The 24,807-nt window shown below is 45.1% G+C and overlaps 1 protein-coding gene and 1 long non-coding RNA gene across 2 annotated transcripts in view; one reads left to right on the top strand and one right to left on the bottom strand.

The window, feature by feature from the left end:
• Positions 1 to 24,807, bottom strand: part of LOC119238894 (T cell receptor alpha chain MC.7.G5-like) — a 252,268-nt gene that overhangs the window by 108,615 nt on the left and 118,846 nt on the right. The gene's annotated exons all lie outside the window — the stretch shown is intronic.
• Positions 1,727 to 21,575, top strand: LOC119238897 (uncharacterized). The gene is made up of 3 exons (XR_005123705.1): positions 1,727 to 1,831; positions 17,239 to 17,515; positions 20,769 to 21,575. It is a non-coding gene; the product is annotated as an uncharacterized LOC119238897 (long non-coding RNA).

Below are 24,807 nucleotides of genomic sequence, written 5' to 3'. Positions count from 1 at the left end.
GAGAAGCAAAACACAGGAAGAGGAAATACATTACTTCCTTATTGAGATGCAGGTAATCCTGGAACTATCTTTGTTGGAGGGCATAATGCTCTGGGTGATGAAGGTTGAGAGGAAGTGAGTTAGTAGAGTGTGAGTAGATTTTAAAGAAGAAAGTCTGATTTTATAAAGTGGAGATCCATGGATCTAGATTAGAGAAAGATATTTGGAAATAAATGCTGCTGATGACTCTAAGTGAGTGACTGCGTATGGGACAATAATGGCAAGAGCGCTTTTCGCTGATGTGGAACTGTTAGGGGGAAAGGATGTCCTGAGATAATCTCATACAGGCTTTGTGGACTCCACCCCCACTCCAGACTAAAGCCATCAGGACATTGGGAAAGACAAATCCCATCACCACCAAGGGGAGGGTGGCTGGGACCTAAGGGTAGAGTTGGGCAGCCAGGTTGGATATAAAAACCAAACACGTGGGCCTTGCTCGCCCTCTGGCTCGCAATCGCTCGCCTCCTGGCTTCACCGCTCCTGGCTGGCGGCCAACTCTGAGAGAGCCATTTTTGGGATTCCTGATCGGCTGATCGGGTAGGACTCATTTAAAACTTTGTCTCCCACTTTTCTCCCTGAGCTGTACATTTCCTCGTTTCCCCTTCCCTTGTAAATAAACCTTTTATTAACCTTTCACGTGTGCCTGCAGTAGAGCATTGATAAGTCCTTTTAAGCGCTCGGGTGAGGACCCACAGTCAGGCACCCCGTTTTGTATCGGGGTTGCTCTACAACAGAACTGCACCAAGGTCACGCAAGCTTGAGCTCTTTGCTCCTGAGAGCAACCAGGACAACAGATATGAAAGAGAAATAGCCACAGAGATTTCTGTAGAAATTAAAAATTTTAACTCGAACATTGACCTTGCAATGGAAATGAGAACACATCAGGAAACCCTGTGGGAAATACTAGAAAATAAAAATAAGCCAGGACATTTACAGAAAAAGAGGAAATTCCTTGTTTAATGAATGGTCAGATTTAACATAACTTATAATATTCAATTTTCCATCATAATATTCGTGTCAACACTTTAGTGAACTTAGGCCTGGAAGCCTTGTGTTAAGTAAAAATGGCAGCTGTTATTTTGTGTGAGTTTAATCAGGGAGACATAGGGGACAATTAGTCTGATCATCATTCTGCTGTTTAGCAGAGCCTCCGTCTCAGAAGCACATTGAGATGTCTTGTGTTTGTCAGGTTTTTTAGTTTTGAATGCTGTTCAGGGCTGTTAATAATGTGAGGACCTTGACCCTTACACTGTGTGTATGTCTGATATGGGACACCCGTAATGGAGACAGTAATGACGTATTTGCAAGCCTTACCTAAGGCCTCATTAATATCGGTACCTCAAGCCATTTACAAGATTGGATTCTGAGACTATAATATAGGAATACAGACTTCCTGGTCTCTTCCTTACTGTTCCCAAATATAAGCAGATGATCTTATGGTTATTTGAGAGTCAAGTTAATTTCTTGCAGAGACATTCTAATGAGTTCTCTTAGAAGGCCTAAGAAGTTTAAGACTAAAGACAAGCCACAGCCTGAAGCCCAAGCTGCTGATGAGCACAGATGGGAGGATGTTAACAGCCAAGAAATATGAGGTCTCTGGCGCCTTTCCCAGAACTGCCAGGCTAAGACCTTGGCAGAAACTCAACAGGAAACTGAACTCTATTTGCATATCCTTTTATACATGGGAGATTAAAAGCTTCAACCTTGAGTGATCACAGTTTTTTAGAATCAAGATGAGGCATTAAAGAGGAGGAGGAGCATCCCAAGGGAGGTGAGCTGGAGGCGATGCAAGGTAGGTATGAGGTTGGCAATGACTTTCAATCCCCTTTGATTAATCATGAGTGTGTTTTGTTTAGTTCTTTTTTGATTTTCTCCTTTTTGGGTCACATAAAGGAAGCAGCTAGGCAGAAATCTGTGCTTCCTAATCCTGGAATCTGTCAAATCAGATCTCCTTTGTCCTACCACAGCTTCTCTTTCCTTTCTTGCTGGGCAGACTTACAGCTTGTTAGTGCTGAAGGCACCTCTGAGAGATCATCTACTATATGGTACCTAAAGAGGGTTACAGATTTATCTAAAATCACACACAAAAAAGTTAAGCATTCTGACTTCCAAACAATTTTTTTTCCCCCGACAGGATGCTTTTTTCTTTCTTTCTTTCTTTCTTTTTTTTTTTTTTTGTAGGTACAAGTTTCCTCAGATCTCAGTTAGCTTCCTTCCAACATGCGATTTGGCTCAGATACTCTTCACATCTTCCCCCATCAGAACATGCATTTCTGGCGAGAGCCACACTGATTCCCTGGCTTTTCTCCCTAGTTCCCTTGGATAAGGTCCTTATAGTTATTTGATAGATGTTAAAGGACTGAAATGAGGATATTTATCTTTGGGATTCATTTAGGTAAACTCGTAAGATAGCAAAAACTAATCCTATATAGACAGTGTGGGCAGTAGGAGAATGGAGAAATATCACCCCTCACAGGTTAGTATCTAAACCTTGTAGATTTCTTTGTAAGGATGGAAAATATTTCTTTCTTCTTAAAAGGTTGCATTAATTAAATGTATCCTAAGACTGCAGTGGTCTCTCAAAGATTAATATAAGGTGAGCTTTCTGAAAATTGAGACTCCCTTGTCCAGCCATTGTCTTCGACATCTGAAGCCAGTCTCATACAAAAAGGTTTGGCAAGAAAAAGAATTCTCCTTGTTACTCTGGTAAAACCAAGACAGGACTGGTCTGCCTTCATCCGGTATAGACAAGGGGCCATGTAGACACAGTATGTTATTGCTGAGCCAGACGCTCATAAGGGTGGACTTGTCCTTGACACTTTTACTGTTGGTGCAAGGAAAGAATTTAGAGAGTTTGTGTGGGGAGATATTTACGATGAAGATTTTTCTAAAAAATGTGCTGGCTTGGCCACACTTTGGATTTCTTGGTTTGGAAAAATGTTAGTGGTCATTATCAGTGTTTCCTCCCACTTTAGATCCTTTATTCTTTTCTCTTCTGGGTAAAAACTGTCTACACCAGACCATTAAACATTGGGAGGGGCAGAGCATTAGCGTTATGGAGCTCTCTTGGTGTGCCAGTCACCCAGCTGTGCCAGATGCTTTCAGACAATTATTTCATTTAGCCCTTGTAATAAATCTATAAAATAGGCATTATTATCTCTATTTTATGAATGAGGAAATAGAGGCTTAGAGAACTCTTGTTCAGAGCCCCATAAGAGTTAATGAGGAGTTGTGATGCTTAGCCATTTTTGTCTGATTCCAGAGCCCATGATCTTTTTACTACTAAAAGAATGCACATATAAAAACACACAAGCAGTTTATAGACTGACAATTTTTTTAGGCCAAAATTTAAAATGACTTCATTTAAAAATAGACAAAGGATGAAAGAATATTGCCAAAGTTAAGGGCTCTTTTCAGATTGTTTTTAAGTTCAACTCTATTAATGCTTTGTGACTGATTGAATATGTTTTTATATATCACTTTACTTATCTGCACTATATTGCCACCTTTTTAAGAGAGGAAAATACACCCACTTAAATTATGCCATGAAATTCTTTAACACAGTAAGGATGTTTTCATGGATCTGCAAATGTGAGAGAAAGAATAGGAGGTAGATATTTGGAACTCAGAGAAAGTTTGCTTTTTCTTTGCTTTTGCTTTTTCTCCTTCAATGTCTTAGAAATCAAAGGCTAAGAAAAGCAAGCATGATGGGAGGCTAGTCCTGCCTGAGAGGAAGGTAATTGTCAGACTTCTGGACCACCCAGTCATCTTTAAGAACAATTCCTCTAGCCAACAGAACTTCTGGAAGGCTCACTCAGGGCTGATTCCTTAAGGTCCCCATCACATTTTTCCTCAACCCTTTGGCCCAACTAGCACCAGAACCAGTAAGTTGGAAGATGAAAAGACTGGGAAAATTCAAGGACCAAAGTGAAGAAGTGGTGTTTCAGATGAAAATGAGAGAGTAGTTCCAGGGCATGATCAGGGTGGAGGTGTGGACCTGGGAGGGGGTGATATCCAGCTACACGAAGATCACTGAAGGTACATACAGATCCCCTTGTTCTGCCTCTCTGGGAGATCTCCAGCCACCTCAGTTTCTCCATGGCTCACAGAGGTGAAAGCCCAATACTACTCCACGAGTCATCTAGTTCAGTCTGTTGGTTTGTAAATACAACTGATTGTTGGTGTTATTATTGCTGATAACAAATCTTCCTTCCATGGAAGATTGTCATGCTTAACATTCTCCTGAAGACTAATTTTGGAAGCGCAGTCATGTGGCCTTTCTGGAGTTCAATGGTACCAGTTTATCCAGAAGAGTCAAAGTCAAAGCCAGAGGTGTTGCAGGTGATCATTAGGAAGTCCCAGCATTTCTCACAGTCCCTTTAAAGTCAGTGACTGGACCTCTGGAAAAGAGCACATTGATAGGAAGTGTAAGAGACAGCCATCATACTTGCTCCAACACGATGACTCCTGCATTATCCTGGAGAAACAGCTCATGGAGGACCAGTCAGGGCAGATGCCACAAGCTAGAGATGGAGGGTAGAAAAGTGCCCTCTCACCCCCACACCACGGAGGCTAGCCATCTTCTTGGATGCAACACATAAGGGCAGTGTCGTGGGGACCCAATGGGAAATAGTTCTGCCCTCCTTGCTTGGCTTCTTTTTATAGAGCAGAGGCTACTGTAGTCAGAAAGGCTGTTAAGTGGAAGGCACTGGACACATTCTTTTGTTTACAGTCTTAAATGATTAAAAACAACAACAACAACAACAACAAACCCAACTTTTAACAAGCTCCAGAAGCTCTCTTGATTGTGTGACAAGGTGTTTTTGGAGGCACACTATTTCCAGGCTCAGCCACCCACCAACAGCATGACCTTGGGTAATGCCTTAAAATCATTTTGTTTTGTATCTTTATCTGTGGAATAAGAACAACGGGTTATTGTGAGGAGTAAACAAATTAAAACACGTGAACTACTTCTAATAATGACTTGCACACAGAAAAACACCCCATGACTATAGTCCATGAATTATTATGATTGTTATTAGTACCTCTTTGTATGCTGATGATTTCCATTTCAAGGAGAGTTTTATTTTTAACTTCGTTTTGCTGAAACTTCAGGATGTTTTCTCAGCTCACAGGAAACAGGGACGACTGATCATAGAATCATAGAGGCTGAGAACTGGAAGGAACTCAGGCTAGAGCAGTTCCAGCCTCTTCACCTTGGAAATATGTCTGGGGAGGTGACGAGATGGACTTGAGTTCTCAGGGGAAGGACCCAGGTTTTGAACCCAGGTCCCAGTCTAGCAGCTTTCTTTTTCAGTGTGGAGTAAACATCACACTCTACAATTCAACATTTTCTAATTCTCCAGGACTTATTTCTGCAGCTACCTTGGGAATGTAGCAGGCCTGGGACCCGGTGGATGGGGCGGACCAGCGCTGAGTGTGACAACTGTCATACATGTCATTGTCTAGACTCCCTGGCTTTCTTGTCCTTAATGTAATTTTCATATTGTTGTCTTGCCCTGAATTTGAAAAAGAAAGAAGGGGAGATTTTGTCTGTGAATGAAAGAGGTTTCTGGTCATCCATCCAACCATTGCTCAGTGGAGAGGATTAGAGGCACTGCTGGGGGATGGAAGGCAGGGAGTGAGTAGCAGAGTCCCTCAATGGATGAGGTTCATTTAGGCTGAGATGAGAGAGGGAGGCCAGTCTTTCTTCTTTCACCTGGCAACACATACTGAACACCACGGGCTCAGTGATGCCAGGTACCCATCAGAATGCAGAAGGACCCAGGGCAGGGTTTGAGAGTTCAAGGAGTTCCTTTGGAAAGAGGTAGAAAGCAAAGACTGAACTGTAGCCGAGCCTCTGAAGTTCTTTGAGGGCTCTGTACTCCATCAGCACAGAGGAGACTTCTTACTCTTTGAGCCTCAAAGGTACTTACAAGGGACTCAGCTTGGCTGGAAGGAGGAAGATCTCCCAGTTGGGATGCAAGGGAAGAATAGCTTTGTAGGGATGAAGACTGGAAATGCATGAGGAATGGGGTGTTTTCCTGCGACAACCAGGAGTCAGGCCCTGCGGAGGGAGATCTTGACTGGGAGTTGGGAGACATGTGCTCTTTTGCTTGATTAGGTGAAGGTGGGGAAGTCATTTCATTTCTTCACTTTCTACATCTTCAATTGAAGATGTTGATTAAAGTTCTTCCTTGTAGCATTTTCTTTTTGTGTGTGGGTAGGGAAGAGAGAAGAAGCTGGTCTGTAGGACTGAAGTAGCCTTTCTGTGGAAAGGCTATAGACAGGACAGTGGTGATTTGACGGAGACATGGACTGTGAATCCACAGGTTGTAAGTGGATTCTCACCACAGAGGAAGGTTCTCACCGTGGAGCCACCTCTCTGATCCATCACACATTTGTATTGGCCCCTTTGTGTCCTTATTTATAAACTTGGTGCATGTAGCACTTCTTCAGTTGACAGAGACAGTTAACCCACCATCAGTCACTCCTTCTGCAAATTCATGAGGCTTCATGAATCAGGAGATCTTGAACATGATAGAGCTTTTACTAACACACCCTCAGGCTCTGTCCCTTTGGTATTGTCCTTGTGCAGTTCATGCCATGAACCACTGGGCTAGTGGGGCCTCCCTTGGCTAGAGAGGCTTCATAAAATGAACATAATATGCTGACTTTCCTTCTCATGGCCTCTGAGTTGTGCTGTTTATGTATGTCAGATGGTGAGGGAGGATGGAAGCCAACTCTGGGGCCTGCCCTGGCTTGGAGTCACAGCACACTCGCAAGTCCCGAAGCTTTTCTAGGACTGTAAAGACACTTCAGCCTTATCCACAGTTACTCCATATTCCAGGTTGATCTGTGACTGGCTTCCAGGAGAGAGGAAAACCCAAGAACCTCACTGAGCTGCATACATATTTTATTTCAGTCTACTGGGACTGTTTTGGGAGGAATTTTGATCTGCAGGTATGGGTGAGGCTGCAGGAGGAGAGTCATCTTGGGGGCCAGTGAGAAGAAGGCATCATCTAATTTATAGCCTCTCCTTTATGGTGGGGGGGAAACACTCATCAGTTCATAGAAGGTGGTCACGTAGAGAGGGTGAAGAGACAAAGGGCTTAATGTTCCATGTCCCCTGTTCCATTTGTCAATAATTCAATTCTGCCATCTTCTTCTTCATGTTGTAGGTGCTGACCTTTTCAAAACTGCTTCCTCCCCACTTTGTGCTAATTAATGGAATTCTATCACTTGGTCTTGAAAAATGATAGTCTGAATTTGGTGAAAGAGCGCTCAGTAAGAGAAGAAAGGAAACTGCTGCCTGTTCCCCCAAGCTACAGAAAAGCCGGTATTATTATTGTGTCATAAAATTGGACATAAAAATGTTATTTCTAACAGAAAATTTTCACAAACAACCACTCCAAATCTTACTCTCTGCTCAGCCCCAGGCCTTTGGTAAAATATAACCCTCTCACTGTAGCTTTTCTTGATTCCCTGATTTAAAATCATTATCTTTCCCCAATCCCCATGACATGCTCTTTCTCTCTCCCGGCACGTCTCCTTCATCACCATAATCACCATCTAGCTTATATCTTATTTATTTTATTTTATTTTTTTTGTTCACTAAACTCACGAGCTTCTGAGTACTGTATTCCCAGTGTGTCTAGAATAGTCACTGGCACATAGTAGGTACTTAATAAATTATTACTGAGTAAATAAACGAGCGCTGTTATATTCTATGAAAGCAATTTTGATCTCTGAAAGTCTCTACTTTGGATTGGTTTCCTTTTTAAATAATTTGTGTCCCTAGTAATATATTTATACTGGTATTTCTTTTTCTGAAAGCCGTACATATTCATGAGATTTTGTCCGTAAGCCAAAAAAGGATAATTTAAACTTCTCTCTTCCCTCCCATGTGTCCAGGTAAATAAAAAAGTTACAGCTATTCGATATCATATTTACATAGAGTGTGAGAACCTACCTTGTTTAAATTAATGCAAGCAATTGTGTTCTGGCTGGACAGCCTGTGTCCTGTCACCAGGCCCTTTTACTGGTGAGTCTGGCAGGCTGGGAGGCCAGGCCTCCACTAGCTGACCGTTGCCTGGAGAGATTTTGAACATCCATGGGAGGCCTTCAGGGGATTCCTTCAGTATTTCAAACACGCTGCTGTATGCCATCACCATTCATAATGTATGTGTGTGTGTATGAATTGCTAAAACAAATGAAAAAGCAAGACCCCAAGGGATTCTGCTTTCTTGAAGTACACCGTAGTCATTTGGTGGTGGTGGGGATAGGGTGAGAGGAAACTAGGAATTACTTTTTTGTTTAGCAAACTATGTTATTGTGGCATTTGATTATGGAATATCATGCCCCAGCAGATCTGTTTGGAGAGAAAGTTTGCAAAATTTCTTTGTGAACTAAAATAGAAATGTTCAGCTTTCCCCCCGGCAATGCAAGTCACAGGGTGTGGGTCTTTTGATTAAAAGGAGAGAAAAGAGCAAAAGGCCCGCCGTTCTCCCCACTTTGTCCCTGTGATGGGGGGATGTTCAAGGAATGTAGGAACACTGATGTCTGCTCTCCAAGAGTAAGTTATTTGGGGTATTCTTTATCAGCTCTTCAGAAGACCATGTTATAGAAAAGAGCATTTATTAGTAGATAGATAGATGAGGCTTGGAAAGCATCTCAGAGGGCAAAGTGAGTACCCTAGCATCCTGCACAGTGCAGGGTACAAAGTACTTACTCTTTAAATGCTTCACTCACTCATTCATTCAAAGCATTCTTGAATGCCTATTCTGTGCCAGACTTATTCTCAGTACGAGAGTTAGGCAATGAATGAAACAGACAAAATTCCTGCCATCTTGGAAAGCTAGGTAACAAAGAAATACGCAAGTAAAACATAGCACATCAAACGCTGATAAATGTGATGGAGAAATTAAGCAAAGGGGAGGGATGGCATTTGCTAAAAAATCAGTGAAGTGCTCTGAAAAAAGATAAACTAGAGCTGTATAATTTTATCATTTCTGTTACTCTTTGGAGGTAATATAATGACTTGAAGCGTAGTAAGGAATTCTCAGTTCTGGAGTTGCCTCGCCTAGTCAGTGTGGAAATGGATTAGCAGCGCTTCTTGTTTGAGACGCTGCAGCGCCTGAGACCTGACCTAGAGAGGAGACAGTTTGCTTTCTTGGCATGGTGGTGCCTGTACCTAATTCACTACAGGGCTCTCTGGTGTCAGCTGCTCATTTTGAATGCAGAGAACTGTGGATGAAAGACTGCGCCCTTTTATTGTCTTGAACCAAGTCAGTGAAAATGGAAGAGACAAACCAGGACCCTTTGCCTCACAGTGGAGATGTGTGACGGTCGAATTAGCAATTCCATGGACCCCCAGAGACCTGTGGGATTTCTCCAGCTCCCATCGCACCAGCTGCAAATCTCCATAGCTGCCATTTTAGGCAGGCCCCTGAGAAGTAAAGGGGAAGCCAGTGAGTGCATTAACACCCCGGAGACTAAAGGTGTCCAACAAGATGTCACCTTTGATGAGCATCAGAAGGCAGGGATGTGTGTGCCCAGGTCGTGCCCCCAGGCTGCTGGCCTGGGGTGGTGCTCAGTGTGTGAGTGGCAGGGGACTGGGGAACAGTTGTAGTCCTGCAGCCAGGGCAGTGAGGAACTCGGGAGAACAACCTGGAAGCTGAAATTGCAATTGGTATTTTAAAGCAAGGAGGGTAGGTGTAGGAGTTAGATCCCGCCAACCCGATCTTCTCTTGTGGGGACTGATCTACGAGTTGAAGGTAACCTCTGCAGGGCACATGACTGGGCTTCACAGCCATTCTTTAATTCTGACATAGTTTCAGGTGGTGCCTTTCAATAGCCAGGACAGTCAGCCTCTGGCTCAGACCCAGGTCCTGGCTCTGCTTCTGTAACCTTAGGTAAGCTACTCAAGGTATCCCTATCCGTAGGCTCAGTATCTCTATCTGTAAAACAGGGCTGTCAATAACAACCTCATAGGGTTATATAGATTGAGTTGATGTCTGCAAACTGGTTGCATTTTATTAGCACTTATTAGAAGTGAATTTATTCACTTCTCAATTACTCCACTTTATAGATTGCTGTTTCTTATGATAAGTTAAATGTATTGAATAGCTGCCAGGTGCAATGCAATTTACTTACTTTCCTGATTGTTTTTTTTTACAACACACTGTGAGTGGGAGCTCTTATTATTCCCATTTCATTTGGAGAGATACAGATGATTTTAGAAGACAGTGTGGAGCTTATGCTGCGATTGCACTCTTAGGGTTGGGAAACATTTGTGAGATCACCCAGGCCCGCTGCTCCGTGTCCCGGTTTCCTGACAGATTGTCATGGAGCATCAGCCTGAACAGGCCTGGGGGCGAGGGTACCGTCCCCGAGGTTACACATGCCTGACACCTCCTGGAGACTGCTCCACTCAGGTTCCCTCACCCCTGGTAACACCCTGTGTTCTCTCAAGCAAACTTTGGGGTCTGGAAGGTATAACCCTCTGTTATTAAGACTGTGGTACACCTGTGCAAGTGTCTTAGCTTTTCTGTCCTTTGCCTTAGGGTCCTCGTTTGTAGAATGAGAATAATAATAGAAAATGTATCCTAGATTGGTTGAGGAGATTAAATTCTATAATATGGAAATTGTTCAGAACAGGGCCTGGTATAGAATAAGCACTTGACAGATGCTAACGATTATTCCAGCAAACACAAGCTTATCATTTATTCAGATATGTTTCTTCCTCCATCTCCTCAAAGATATGATTCCAAAACTTTGACAATATCTGCATAACCAGTTTTCAACCTTTTATAAAGTCACATTTCAAACTGGGAGAAGAGTTATACCCATTCAGCCTTGGAGATGAGCGCACCTGCTAACATCCATTCAGGGAATAATAACTGGATATAAGTAGCAGGCAGTGGACATGATGAGCCCTGACAGGGCCTCTGTGGTAATATGGACACATCCTTAAGACAATAGGTGCAGCTTCTCAGAATGTGGGACTCAGGGTGCAGGATCTGGATGGGGCTCTGGGTACCTGATTTTATCCAAAGGCAGAGTCAATAGCCAGAGTCTTGTAGACAGTTCAGTAAAAGAAACCATCCAAATGGGGTGAAACTAGGTATTGGCTTATGTTGGGATCTGCACACTAGGACAGAGTTAGTTGGAATGGAGTTGGGATGGAGAGTAGAAAAGGGAGATTCCCTGAAAGGTGAGAATGTAGCTGTTCGGGAGATAAACGATGAGAGCTCATGGGGAGCTCTAAAATGCTTGGAAAAATTACACATTATAAAAATAAATGTTACTGAACATAGTGTGTATGTGGTTACATATGTGGATATACATATTTCTTTAAATCTATGAATCTACGAAGGTCAGGAAGGCTCATAAGAGATAGAAAGTAGGAGGATGGGGAAGACTCTTGGTGGAACAGTGAGGAGCCCTGACTGGAACTGAACATATGTGTTTGAAAAACATCTGTCAGCCTCTTTGTACTTCTATGGAGAGCAGGATCTTACATTTAAAAGGTAAGTTGGAGAACTATCTCCTAGGCATTGCCTGAAATAGTCCAAACAGGCTTTAAACATTTATTTTGAATTAAGAATATGACATATAATAAACTGTATATATTTACAGTATACAAACTGACTTTGATATACCTACAGATCCATGAAACCACTGCCACAATCAAGCTACTGAACATATCTGTCACCAGCAAAAGTTCAAATGAGGCTATTTAGAAGCCTCATTTGATTTTCTAGATGAGATCAGAAAGAAGGCTCTAGGTTCAACCTCAGAATAGCCTGTCAATCATCAAAGTCTAGAGAAGTACAGTGTTTAAGATAAAAGTGGAAGATTAAATTGAGCTGTCCAAAGATGGATAAGGAAGGGCCAGTGGAAAATATTTTCCATTGTTTTTCCCTAGCACATATAGAAGAAGTAGTAAAGGGGTAGGTAGGAGGGAGGGTAAAAGGCCATACTGGGCCAGCAATCCTGAGAACAGTACAGAATGCGAGAGATGGAGTCTTGTGTCCATGCTGGGCATGACAGAAGATGGAGCGTACTCCATTCCCAACCTCCCTCCTCTAGAACAGTTAGATTCATGGTGTGCATGGCTGGGGAGAAACCAGATGTCATCCACAGTCAGAGTTTGTAAAGGGTCTCTTCAATCTATGCCACATCCCAAGTACTTTGGGTATGTGAGCAAATAATTTTAGGAAGCTCCAAGAAAACAGTTAAAGAGTTGTTAAAAACCAACATTCATCCAAATAAACTGAGAGAATTAGTTTTATTAAAAGATTGATGAATTGGACAGCATCCCCTCTAACAAATAGAGAGGCTCTACAAAATGGAAGGTTTCAATAGTCAGAAAGAGGGCGGGACAAGGTTATTAGCAAAAGAAAAGAGATTATTTCAGGCAAAGCCACCTTCCCCCTAAGGGAAGTCTGGGATCTTACCTTGCAGATGACCTCATTCCATTCCAGATGGTTGGCTTAGAATTCCACTTTTTAGGAGAGGCTAGAATTGCAATCAGGTTAGGTAGTAAGTTTTGGTGGGACCCCGGCATGAACACCACCATCTTGAGCCCCCTCCCTGCATTGCTGCCCCCCCCTCCCACTTTAAACAGAGAATACAGTGAAAGTACAATCCCCAGGCACTGGTTCTGTCTCCCCTCTCCTGCCCCACACTGGGCCACAGGGAGGTTTCTTTCCCAGCACCGTGGGGACTCAGGGCCAGGCCATGAGTGGCTGAGCCTAAAGAAAATGCAGGAGTGCCGGCCTCTCCTCCCCCACTTCTCAAACCACTATTCAAGAGGAAATTGTGATCCAGTCGGGACTGCTGTTCGACACAGACCTCCCTGGTTTTTGAGCAGCTTGGAAGTGGCCCTGCAGCAGGGTGTTATCAACTGTACAGTAGTAAGATCCTTCATCTCCCTCCGATGCCTTGAGGACCTGAAGTGCAGCCTGGTTGTTTGAACTATCAATTTCACCTTTGAACCTGCCCTGGAAACCAGGGCCGTAGTGATCCCCTTCTCGGTATATAAAAGTCATTGTGTGACCCTGGGTCCTCCTGTACCAGCTGACGTAGTAGTCAGACATTCTTCCTCCTTGCATGGAGCACTTGAGGGTGGTAGACGCTCCCACAGACACAGTCACCATTTGGTCTTGAGGCACCAACACGACAGCTGACATGACGCCTGAGAGGAGAGACATGAGAGCGCTCTGTGAGGGCCAGGCCTGAGATCACTGAGGAAAGGTGCTGTCTCCCAGCGCTGGGGTCTGGTACCTTGCTGCTGTGTCTCACTTCAAGTTCTGGGGTCCACCTTACCTGCCCAGAAGAGGGTGAGATGGACTAGGAAGCACAGCTCCTGCATGGCTCCACTCAGGGACAGCCCGACTCTCAGCTCTCCCTCTCCCTGGTCCCGCCTCTGAGTTAATATGTTCTCTGTGATGCACTCATGCCTGAGGAAACCAGCCCCTGGGCAGACAGCTGTCTTCTTTCCTAGAGGGCGTTTTGTCAGTCACCAGAGGGAGGTGCTTAGAGCCTGTGGCCTATTAATGGGGTGACTCTACCACCCTGAGATCGACATCGTGGTTCAGATAAGGAAGGAGGCCCACTGAGAGGAGATTAAAGCGGCTTATTTGATTACTAATATGATTTGTGCTTCCTGACCTACAAGTTAAGTTTGATATTATTGCTCCCTTATCACATTAGATGTATATGCTGCATGTTCTGTGGTGATAGTTAACAGTTAATACCAAAAAGAATTATTGACATTTACAGTTATAATCAAAAGGATTGTCAAGCAGGGAGATCACACGTCTCTGCTGGTGTTGTAAAGACTGTTGTGTTTACTGTAAACTCCCTCCAAGCAAAGTTGGAAAAGGGTGATTCCCTCAGTATAAAAGAGCAACCCAGGGGCCACTGACTCCGTGAGTCTGAGCTTCCCAATCTTTATTGAACCCATCTATCTTCTCTTCTGAAGAGTTCTTAGGTCACCTATGTTGACTTACACACAGCAAAATATTGAAAAGAGACTTAGAAACTGAAAGTCTAGTTTCTATCTTTCACCATGCAATTGACTCTCTGTTTCTATCTTTAGGTGGTGATCAGGGTGTCATGTATGCAAATGTGAAAATATAATGCCGCACATCTGTAACTTAGGTCATGCTATAAACGAATACACCTCAATGTATTGGCACCTCAATACAAATTTATTTTTAAAAAGGGAAAAAAACCCTGAGATCACCACTACATCCCAGTTCATGACAGCCTTCAAAAGAGAGGGGTGTTTGAATTCTTGGGACCTATGCTTTTGAATTTTAAGACCAATAATAGATGAAATTTTGAAATCAAGCTGAGAAGTGAATAGTGGGACCTAGAGGGTGCAGCAGAGGCCGGAGAAGTTCATTAGGTAAGCAATGACACAAGCGCAAAGGCAGCCCCCGACATGTGAGGATGGTGACAGGATCTAAATTCTCTCCTCATCTCCCTGACCTACTATCCATTTCACCCACATCTCTAGAGGGCCATCTGCAAGCACTGGAGGTGGCCCAGTCTTTGCCATTACAAATTTGCACCACCAGTTCCCACATGACTACACAACGGTGCTGGTTCTCAATAGTTCTCTGGAACTTATGAACTTGGTCTTTTCCTATCAGGTGACCTACTTCATGGCACAGCCTATAAATATGATTTTTTTTAAAGATTTATTTATTTACGCATACAAGAGCTGGGGTACAGGCCAGAGATGTGGGGGTGGGGGGTGAGAGGATTTACCAGAGACAGAGTGGGGAACAAAACAGGTGAATTGACTGAAAGACACTGCTGAGGGAAGCATAGGGGAGATAGGAGAGGTCTGCTTCACCATGTGGGTTGCTCCCTGGCTGGCGGGGGATTGAACTCATGCTGCAGAGGCTTCGGATTGCTTCATAGTGTGGTGCTTAACCCCTTGCCCCACCAGGGAGGCCCCTGGTCATATTTCTTATGTACCATACCCCAAGGGTTCACTGACAATGCCAGATGCACTCTCCCCTCTCTGGAGCTTATGCTCCATCACCAGTGCCAGTCATCACATCATGCTCTGCGTAATGGACTCCTCCGCGGCAGCTGTGGTAAGTACTCTGCAGAAGCAGGGTTTTGAGAGCATGGTATAAAGGCCAGGAGGTCAGGAAGTTAGGGAAGGCTTCTCTGAAGAAGCGACTTTGTAGTTGAGATTTAAAAACAGAAGTTACCCAGGTATGCTAGGTAGTGTCTGTCCTTCCAGAACCTCTCTGCTGCTGACCCCTGGAGGCTACCCAGATGGACACATCTGCCTGGAGCACTTGCTCTCTGGCAAGGCAGAGGCACCATCGGGGGATGGGGAGACAGGAGGAGCCTGAGGTGGGGTGTTGCTGTTATAGGACAGGGAGAGGGGCAGCCCAAGCCCCGCAAACCTGCCTATTCCATGTAGGGTTCTGCCATCCGCCGCATCAACACAAAACATATGAGACTTTAATGGGAAGGAACTTTAATACAATTTGGAAACAATACAGGAAAGGCAAAGAAGCTAGTTTCTAAATCAAGCACCCAAAGTTACCCGTCCCCTTGTGGGTAAAACTCCATCCAAATGGGATTGGCCCAGAGCAAGGCCCCAAAGCCTGCCACAAGTCTAAAGTATCTTCCAGTGGGGACCCTCAGAAAAGGGTCAGAAACAACCAGACAAGCCCGGAAGGAAAAGAGCAAAATCAAAATCAAAATAAAAGCTGCCATTGTCACCTCCCCATGGGTCTCACCCACATCTGTGTCACCCAGTCCACGACCAAAAGACAAGCACAGTTTCTTCACGTGTCTCTAGGCTCCATGCGCCTCCTCCAGGGCTCCTTCTGGCTCCATCCTGCTCCTTCCTTCCTCAGTCTCTTCTGCTGCTTCTCTTCTTCCTGCTCAGCTCCACCCTCCCTTGGGTGGGGCAGGGAACCTCCCCCTTTCCTGGGGACCACCCTGTTACAATGCGACCCAAGGTGCTCCCTGCCAGGCTGCAGATTGGCAGTGCCCACCTCCTTTCCTGGAGCAGCAGTTCCTCTCCTGTAGCTGCAGTTCCTCTTCTGTAGCTGCAGTTCCTCTCCTGTAGCTACAGTTTCTGTAAAGGTGCCCCCACTCCAGGCTTCAGGTGAAACTTCTAGTGGTTTCTCAGGGTGTTTCATCATCTTTCTTGGGGTTTCTATAACCCAGCTGCATTATTTTCCTTCTGTTGTCTTAATAAAACCTTACAAACTAGGTGGTTTAAAACTGAGGGGATTTATTATCTCGCAGTTCTGGAAGCTTGAAGTCTGAAATCAGCAGAGCCAAGTTCCCTCTGACACCTGGAGGAGGATCCTTTCTTGTCTCTCCCATGGTGTCTGGTGGCTTGCAGCAACCTCGGGGTTCTTGAGTTTGACTTGCACTTGAATCACTGCCATCAGGCGTTCTCCTGTGTGTTTTCCCATGGCTGCCTCTTACAAATATGCCAGTAACAGGATCAGGGGCTCAGACCACTCCAGTAAGATATTGTTCAAAAGGAGTATATCCATTGCAATGACTACCTCCACGAGAAGTCACTTTCTGAGGTACTGGGGGTGAGGATTTCAACTTGTCTTTTTGGGGAGGATACAATTCTATCCATTGCAATTCCTACCTCTGTAAATTGTACCTTTCCATAGAGTCTCTCTAATCATGCCTTGGAGAGTACCCTGTCTCCTGTTGGGACTTCCTGATATGCTAGATGCAGGGCCATTCTATATAAGAAATAGATAGTTAGGGAGGAGAAAAGAATATTCTATGTAAGAAGCAAGGACATGTTTAAAGAAAAAAAAAAAAAACACCAAAAACAACAACAAACCCAAGGCAGGAAGAACTGTGGGTTTAAAGCTGCATTAATATCAGAAGAATAGTTAGCAGGACTCAAAGAAGCCTGTTTTCCCAGATAATTGCTGTTGAACTATCTCAAATTATTCCAGAAGTCATTCTGAAAAATTGCAAGAATGTGCTTATGTTTATGACTATGATTTATATCTCCCACAGGTTAGAGGTAATTCCAAGAGTTTATTGTTAATGGGCAAAATCAGCCTTTCCCTAGGCCCGAGGAAGAGAAAGTCGGTGCAGATAATAAGTGCCAATTGAAGTCATCCTGGCCTTCAAAAATGCTTATTGAAGTGAAATGATTTCTTCTGCTCACAGGATATCTGACTAGAAAGTGTGTTGCCATCTACCATGTACAAGGAGACCAAAGACGGCCAGAGAGGAGTGGATTCCCAAGGCCATAGGCACAGGAAGAACCCCAGGTCTCTGGGCAGTGACTGTGAAGACAGCTCATGTCATCTCAAGAACTTCTGTCCTTCCCCTCAGCAGAGAGAAGGGTTAAGAAAGGCATTGCTGATACTAATACGAAGACAGCCATGAGTGCATCTTGCGTTGCTCTTAGTTCAGGAAAGCTGGAGATGGCTGTGGGACTGAGGTAAGTGGTATTTCATTTTCAGGGCCAGGGTGGTGCTTGGGGTCCCAGGCCAGTCAACCAGCAGATATCACAGCAATGGAGGAAGACCTATTTGTTGTTCTCATTTGGAACAGACAAAAGAATGAAAGAGTTGAGGCTGGTAGGGACCTGAGCAAGCCTTTCGAATCCACGTTTCAGGCTTCACTTCCTCATAACCTCAAGCAGAGTAGCTCTTTCTGTTCTTCAAGTGAGTTCTTTGAACTCATACTCAGTTTCCTTGAATTTTCAGACTGTTGAGAACAGGCTGCTGGCTAGCTCCACCTTAGACAGAATGCCTCAGATAGGATGCTAATCTTGTGACTGGGTTGGATGGGGTCTTGGGGGTCCTCTTTTTTCATTGCTTGTTCTCATTCTGAGGAGGCAGCTCTGCTTTGTGGAGAGACCACTGGATTTAGCTTTGAAAGATCTGGGTTTGCATCTGACAGCCCCATTTAATTGCAGGTCACTTAACTTCACTAGGCCTCAGCTTCTTACATGATAAAATGGGGCCATATTGTCTCATGTGGTCATGAAATAATGGATGTGATTGCACCTTGTGGACCTTCTCCTGTTAGGCCTGCATAGGGGTCAGCTGACCTGCATGGAAGGTGGGAGGGGAAACTTCAGTCTGTGAACTGCCTGGAGGCAGAGGGCAGCACCGTGGGTGGGGGAAGCACAGGAATAGGTCCCTTCCTCTCTCATGGCAGTTTCAAGAATCTCCAAGGACAGTAGACTGGTTGACTTCTCAGCTCTAAGAGTAAGTTGCCCTGGAGCCAGGGCCAGAGTCTCTTGGTTGATACATCAGGTTCAGGGAGCCATCTCGCTTTCTCTTATGCCAGTATATAGAATAATTATTTATTTTCTCCCCTGCCATCTGGCACCGCAAAATTTTGCTTCTTCCAAAAGGAGCTAACATCTCTTGCTGTTCCAACAAGGCATCTGACTTGATTCCTGAAAAACAAAATCAGCATAAAAGGAAGTTAGAGAAACGAACCCTATCTGAGAATGAAGGGACTGAGGTTCTTGGTGGGATTCCAGAGCCACCTTCCATTTCAGTCTTCCTGGGAAGTCTCGCAGCATAATTTCATCAGGGAGTCATTTACTCGTTTACCCAGTTATTGGGCAAACACTCACTGGCTTCGAGGGTGTGCTCAGGGCTGGTCTGGGCTCTGTGGAGGAGACAGTTTTGGGCTCTTTGGGGCCCACTGGACCAGGAATCTGCAGGGCCTGTTGTTCGGAGGCTCCTGGTTGTTCTTACCTGGGCAGCGGGCAGCAAGAGGGGGAACGAGCAGACCCTTGGCCTTTCTCTGGGTGCTGAAGGGCTCTGCTTCTGGCACCTCTCTTTTTTCCTCATCTCAGCCCTCAGCACCGCAGCTCTTGGGCTGGCTATGGACTATGCGGAGACAAGCCTGAATCAGCCAGATGTTCCATCCCCAGAGAACAGCCACCCCAGCTGCACAGTCTGGGACCTTTTTCTTTCTGCTTCTCAAAGCAGCATCTCCTTCCCAGAGCAAGGCCAACATTTTGGCAGGGAAGATGTTGATATTTAGCTTCAGGCACTTTTAATGCTTCTTTTTCCCATATGTGGATGTTCCTTTTATTTCTGTGGCAATATATTATTTTGGATCTTTTATTTATACACTAAGGGAGTAGCTTCCTAGGAAGGGAGATAGATTTTGCCAAAATGCCAATCTTCTAAAGGACAAGAACCCATAACTGTCACACAGAATTTAACAGAAAATATTATTGCCTTGGATTTAATTTTTAGTAGCAGTTAAGTGCCCACTATAGTACTCTGCTCATATCAAGAGCCCTGTCAATGTTGACTCTGGACTAAAAAGAACACAACAGAAAACAAACATAATGGGAAGATGGAGTAAGTGGAGCGGACAATGAAAGTTAAATGAGAAAAAGCAAAGTTAAAGCATGAAAAAGGTTTGATGGAGTTTTGGAGAATTATCTACTGAAAGGACAAAGACCAAACTGAAAATAAAATAACTTAGATAAGAGGAATGTGAAGGCAGAGAAAAGTTGGAGCAATGTTTAGGATGATTACTTCCATGCAGTGGTTCTTAATTTTAGCTGCACATTGGGTTTGCCCAATTGGGGGAGTTTTAAGAAATCCCGGCAACCTGGTACAAACCCCAAAGAGACTGATTTAATCAGTCTTGAGGGAGGGGGAAGTCTGGCCATCAGGATTTTAAGAAGCTCCTTATGTAATTCTGATGTGCACCCAGGGTTGAAAACTACCATGTAAGAGAATCCTTTGGGCAAAAGAAAAAAGCCTTGCTGGGCAGTAAAGGTTTACGGCAGTGCTGTCCCTAGGGGACGAGGCAAGGCCTGTGGCAGGGTGTCACCCGGGATCAGGTGGTCTGCCAGTCTTGTGCTCCTTTTCCTTCCTCCAGGACCCCCAATCACCAGCTTCCACCTTGGAGATTGTTACCTCCCCCTCCTTGCGACTCAGAGGGTGTGACTCCTGCTTAGGTCAGCATCTTTCATATCCTTTCCTCCCCCCAGCTCCTACAGCACAGCTGGGCACTTAGTAGGTGCTTAGGAAACTATGTGAGGTACTGTGGTCCTTCTTCTGTGTGATTTGAAATGGCCTAAGTCTACAGGTTTGGTCCCTCCTCTTAAGCTGCCCAGATCTCCCAGACCCAAATTCTGCCCTGCCCAACTCCCTCTGAGAGGTTGGATCAGCCAGCGGAGTCCACTAGCTTGATTCCTTACTTTGGACAACACATCACTCTGTGTGTGTTTATGTGCATGTGTGCGTGTGAGTATGTGTGTATGTATTTATACCAGATGGACAGTGGGTTCTTGTTATTTTTTTTTTTTTTTTTTTTTTAATTTTCTAGAGGCATGTCTTATTTATTTATTTATTATTTGTTTGTTTGGTTTATACATGCACTGGGTACAGTCAGAAGCGCGGGAGGGTGAGAGAATTCACCAGAGCCAGAGCAGGGAGCAGAGCAGGCAGAAGGACCAAAGGACACTGCTGAGGGGAGCAGCGGGCGGCAGGAGAGGTCTGCGCGCCATGTGGGACCCTCCTCCGGTGGCCGGGGAGCAGCCGGGGATTGAACCGGCTGCAGAGGTTGCAGGCAGCTTCGCAACCCAGCGCTCAACCGCTGCGCCACCGGGGAGGCCCTTCTTGTTATTTTTTTAACTTCATGTTCTCTTTCTCTCTCTCCCTCTATCCCACCCTCCCTCCCCCATTTTTTTGTCCTGTCATTCCCAGACTCCCAGCAGACCATAGTTTTCCAAGGGGACCTGCCATTAAGTATGACCGTGCGTCCAGTGTGCTGCAGTGGCAACCTGTTTTGGGAAGTGGTGAACGCTCTCCTTCTTTCCTGGAGTTGTTGATTTCACAGTGAAGACTTGCTGCCGTGGAGAAGGCTGTGGGTTGAATGTAAAATTATTGCTATCTCTGGAAATCCTCTTTGATTTCCCCTGCTTGCTGGAAGAATCACAGAGGCCCAATAGTCCTCAGGTTGAACATGGAGAGGCCAGAACAGAAGTTTTCATGATGATAAAAGACTAATCTTTTATGTTTGTTGTCTGCTTATAAAACAGCAGAAACAAAACAGGAGTAATTTTGTACAGTCATCTAACCATGTCCCAACAGAGAAGTAAAAGCTGGGAAAATCTGGATTGGGAGCAGATGCCTTATTAGTTAAAAGAGACCTGCACAGAAACCCCCCTCCCTTTGTTGTCTTGCTCTGCACATCGGAAAAAGCACTCCTTACTTTTCTCCTCTGAAATGGACAGCAATGTTTTGCTGAAGGTTCTAGGTTGGGACTAGGGCCAGGAACAGGTCAGGGGGTAAGGAGGAGGTTTTTTGTCCTCCTTTGGTGATGGGAATTTACAAAAAAGCAGAATGTGCATTATTATTTATAGGAGCCTGGAGCTTTAGGACTATGCAACTGAGGAATTAAGATCTTATCATATAGATCTTATATCCTCCACCTGCCGGCTGTTTCTCAGGACAGGGATGGTGACAGAACCGTGCTTAAGGAAATTCCCTGCCTCGTCTCCCATAAGGAAGATAAATCCTTTATCCTTTAATCAAAGAGGGAGAGAGGGAGGGAGGGAGGGAGGGAGGGAAGGAGAGGAGGAGTAGGAGGACTCTATGGAAGTGAGACCCTCCCCATAAACCCTCAGTGGGAGTGAGATGACCCTGTCATCGGGTGGGCTTTATGCTGATGGAAGAGTGTCAATGCCAAGATGAGGAGGCCTCGCCTCTCTCCCTTGGGAGAAGTGTGTGTGTGTGGGGGGGCTTCCGCAGCCAGCACTGTCTGACCCCATGCCGCCGCCTCCCACAACATCTAAATAACACATCATCATGCTCTTTCTGGGGATCTTCCTACCCGACACAGCTCCACAGGGGCTCCCTAGCTCTTGGGTTCTGAGCTCACACACTGGTTAGTTTTACCAGAGGTAGGGAGAAAAGAGGAATGAGCCTGAAAGAATGCCAGACACGTGGGTCAGCTATAAAGTTATGGCACTAATGAAGCAAAGGATGTAGGGTGTCTGGGGGAAGGCAACTGTGTCAATAAAAAAAGTGGCCCTGAGGGAGCTCTGGGAGATAGAAGAGGAGAGTCCCTAAGCCAATGGAGTGTTAAGTTAGTATTTGAGGGGATGTTGGTTGGCCTCATGACTTCTTGGATCCCCATCCCCAGTGCCCTGGTCCCAGGAGCCACATCACACCCTGCCACACTCTGTGGATCCCTGTGTCTGGTTGGCTATGCAGGGTTTGTGGGGAGTCCTTGGTGAAAGTGGGGATGGGTGAAGGGCAAAGGCCTGGAGTAGATGCGGGATGAGCTATCCTGTCCACCCCGGCTAGAGAGTCCATGGCCAAGGTGGCTGTTTCACGGTCACTGTCGCGGTGCTGTGTTGAAGGCTCGTTTGGATGCAGGTGCAGTTCTAGCCATCCCAGAGATGACAAATTAAAGGACTGTTAACACTGAGCTGCATAATGAACACTTAGTATGAGTGAATGAAAAGATCATTGACTAGAAAGACAAGCTACACCGTCAGCAGGGCTTTCATTGTCATGGAGTCTGAAACTTAGCTCACGTCCATGACTGAGAGTGACTGTGAGAACTTGGGAACTTACCAGAATAGAATGAAGGAAATATAGCGCGGAGCAAGAATGCCTGTTTGACGAACAACCTCGGCTTCTGTCAAACTGAAATAACGTTGCCAGTGAACTCACAGCACTTGACAAAGCACATGGTGTCAATCTACATCGACAGAGGGTCCAGGCTGAGGGGCGCCCCGGGGCTGCATGTAACAGAAGATGCAGGGGAACCGCCAGTGCCGAGGAGATAGACCCAGGAAAGGGGATTTTTTCAAGATTCAGCTGACAAGGCCCTCTCTCTGTCAGAATACCTTATTTTCTAAAGTGCAGTCTCAAGTCCCAGATTGCTGACCTGAGGCTGCCTGAGGTCACGGAGGCCTCCTCACAATGTGTTTGAGCTGTGTTTGGGACTGCATAGCAAATGCCGGCAAGCAGAATTCCTACAGCCGCTGTAGGCCTAGAGGGCTCTTTGTTAATAAGTATTATAACACAAGCTTTATGTTTATCTAGGGAATTGTGATAGGGCAGGGATGCTGTTGGGAAAAGAAAATATATTTTAAGTTGTGATGGCAGTTGAAAAGTGCTTATTTTTGCAGAAGGAATGTAATCCGAACAGTTTCCCTTATTTTGATAGACTAAACCCAAAGTGGCAAGGCCAAGGAAAATATTTTTAGGGACACTGACATAAGAAAAAGCAGCCTGTGTGTACACACAGACACTGGGCCCTGGGGACCCTGTCCCGGTATAATCAGGGCCCCTGTGTGGTCATCAGGCACCCCTTGGGCATGTCATCAAGCACAAAAAGGCTCTTGACTTTTCTCGTAACAACACTTAGGTTGCTCTTTTCCGCTACAGGTGTATGAGACTGGGCTTGACTGCTAGAAGAGGCCTAGGGAGAGGCTTGGGAAAGAACAGCATCAAAATTCAAATGAGACTATGGTGATGGTGCGTGGGTGCGCGGGTGGGAATTTTACAGGGACTCCACTTGAGAGGAAAAAACATACTTTGTACAAAAAGGAAGAATGATGTAAAATATATTTTTAAAAAATTCCCCTCCCCAGAAAAATTCAGAGGGAGGAGAGGTGCAGTTCCCACAAGCTATTATTAGAGCTGCTGGTGAAACATCTTTTGCAATGCAGGGGGCCTTCCTCCTTTGGCCTCCTCTTTGGCTCTGAATCTAAACCAAGGAGTCAGCATTATGGGTAGAGCTGCTGCACTGGTTGGGTAGCAGAGTTCAGGCAAGCCCTGGTCATTTCCTTTTATCTCTTCATTTTAAAGTAAGGAGTAGTTCCAAGGGGAGACTGTTGTGAAGTCATCCCTGGCTGTAACATACCAGCGTCGCCAGATGGGGTGTGGGAATGTGGGCAATTTAGAAAACCTTTGTGGCAGCTTCTGTGACCACGAGGGATGATATTGTCTCGACTTAGCATTTTTAAATTTAAGTATTCACCTCATGCCAATGTATGTAGCTGTGTTCTCTCATCTGAGGTTGTTCATTTGGAAACACAGAAGGATGAGGCATTATTTCTTTAAATAAAATATTCTCTTTCATTACATGCGTGTCTCAGTCATCCCTAAAGCAGAAATTCAGCTCAAACATTAAATTCAATAATCATATATGAAGCACTTACTATGCCATGCGCTGTGGAGAAACAGACCAAGGATCCCTGCCCCCGAGGGGCTCATAAATTAGGAGGAGCATAAAGGCAGTGTACAAACAATCACGGAAGAGGAGAGAACACGGGGAATGATTCGAGAGAGGAAAGTGCTGAAGTGGTTCCTCTGGGAGCGAGGGTACGTCCTGAAGAGGGGGCTTGCACTGGAGGTAGAAATTTGGGAGTTATGAGCACATAGATGGGCTGTAACACCATGAGCATGAATGAGATCACCCAGGGAGAGGTAAGGACAGAAAGAGGGACCCGGGCAAGGGCCCTGGGGGCTCTGTATTAGGAGAGGAGGAAGAGCCAGCTAATGTGATGACGAGAAGAGGCCAGTGATGTACATGAAGCCCAGCAAAGTGGGGCATCATGGAACTAGGCCTGGAAAGAGCCATTTCAAGCAGGGGCCAGTGAGCTCTGGTGAAGCAGAGGGTGGAGAGTCTGCATGATGGACTGTTTCGGTGTTTGCTTTGTGTCTGTTCCTTTTATTTTAAACCAGTAAGTCTGTGAAGGCAGGGTCCTACAGAAGGGACCATGAT

Source organism: Talpa occidentalis, unplaced genomic scaffold, assembly GCF_014898055.3.
Source record: "Talpa occidentalis isolate TD23 unplaced genomic scaffold, MPIMG_talOcc4v2.1 talOcc4.11, whole genome shotgun sequence".
NCBI classification, from domain to species: domain Eukaryota; kingdom Metazoa; phylum Chordata; class Mammalia; order Eulipotyphla; family Talpidae; genus Talpa; species Talpa occidentalis.
This window is presented reverse-complemented; position numbering and strand designations above follow the sequence as displayed.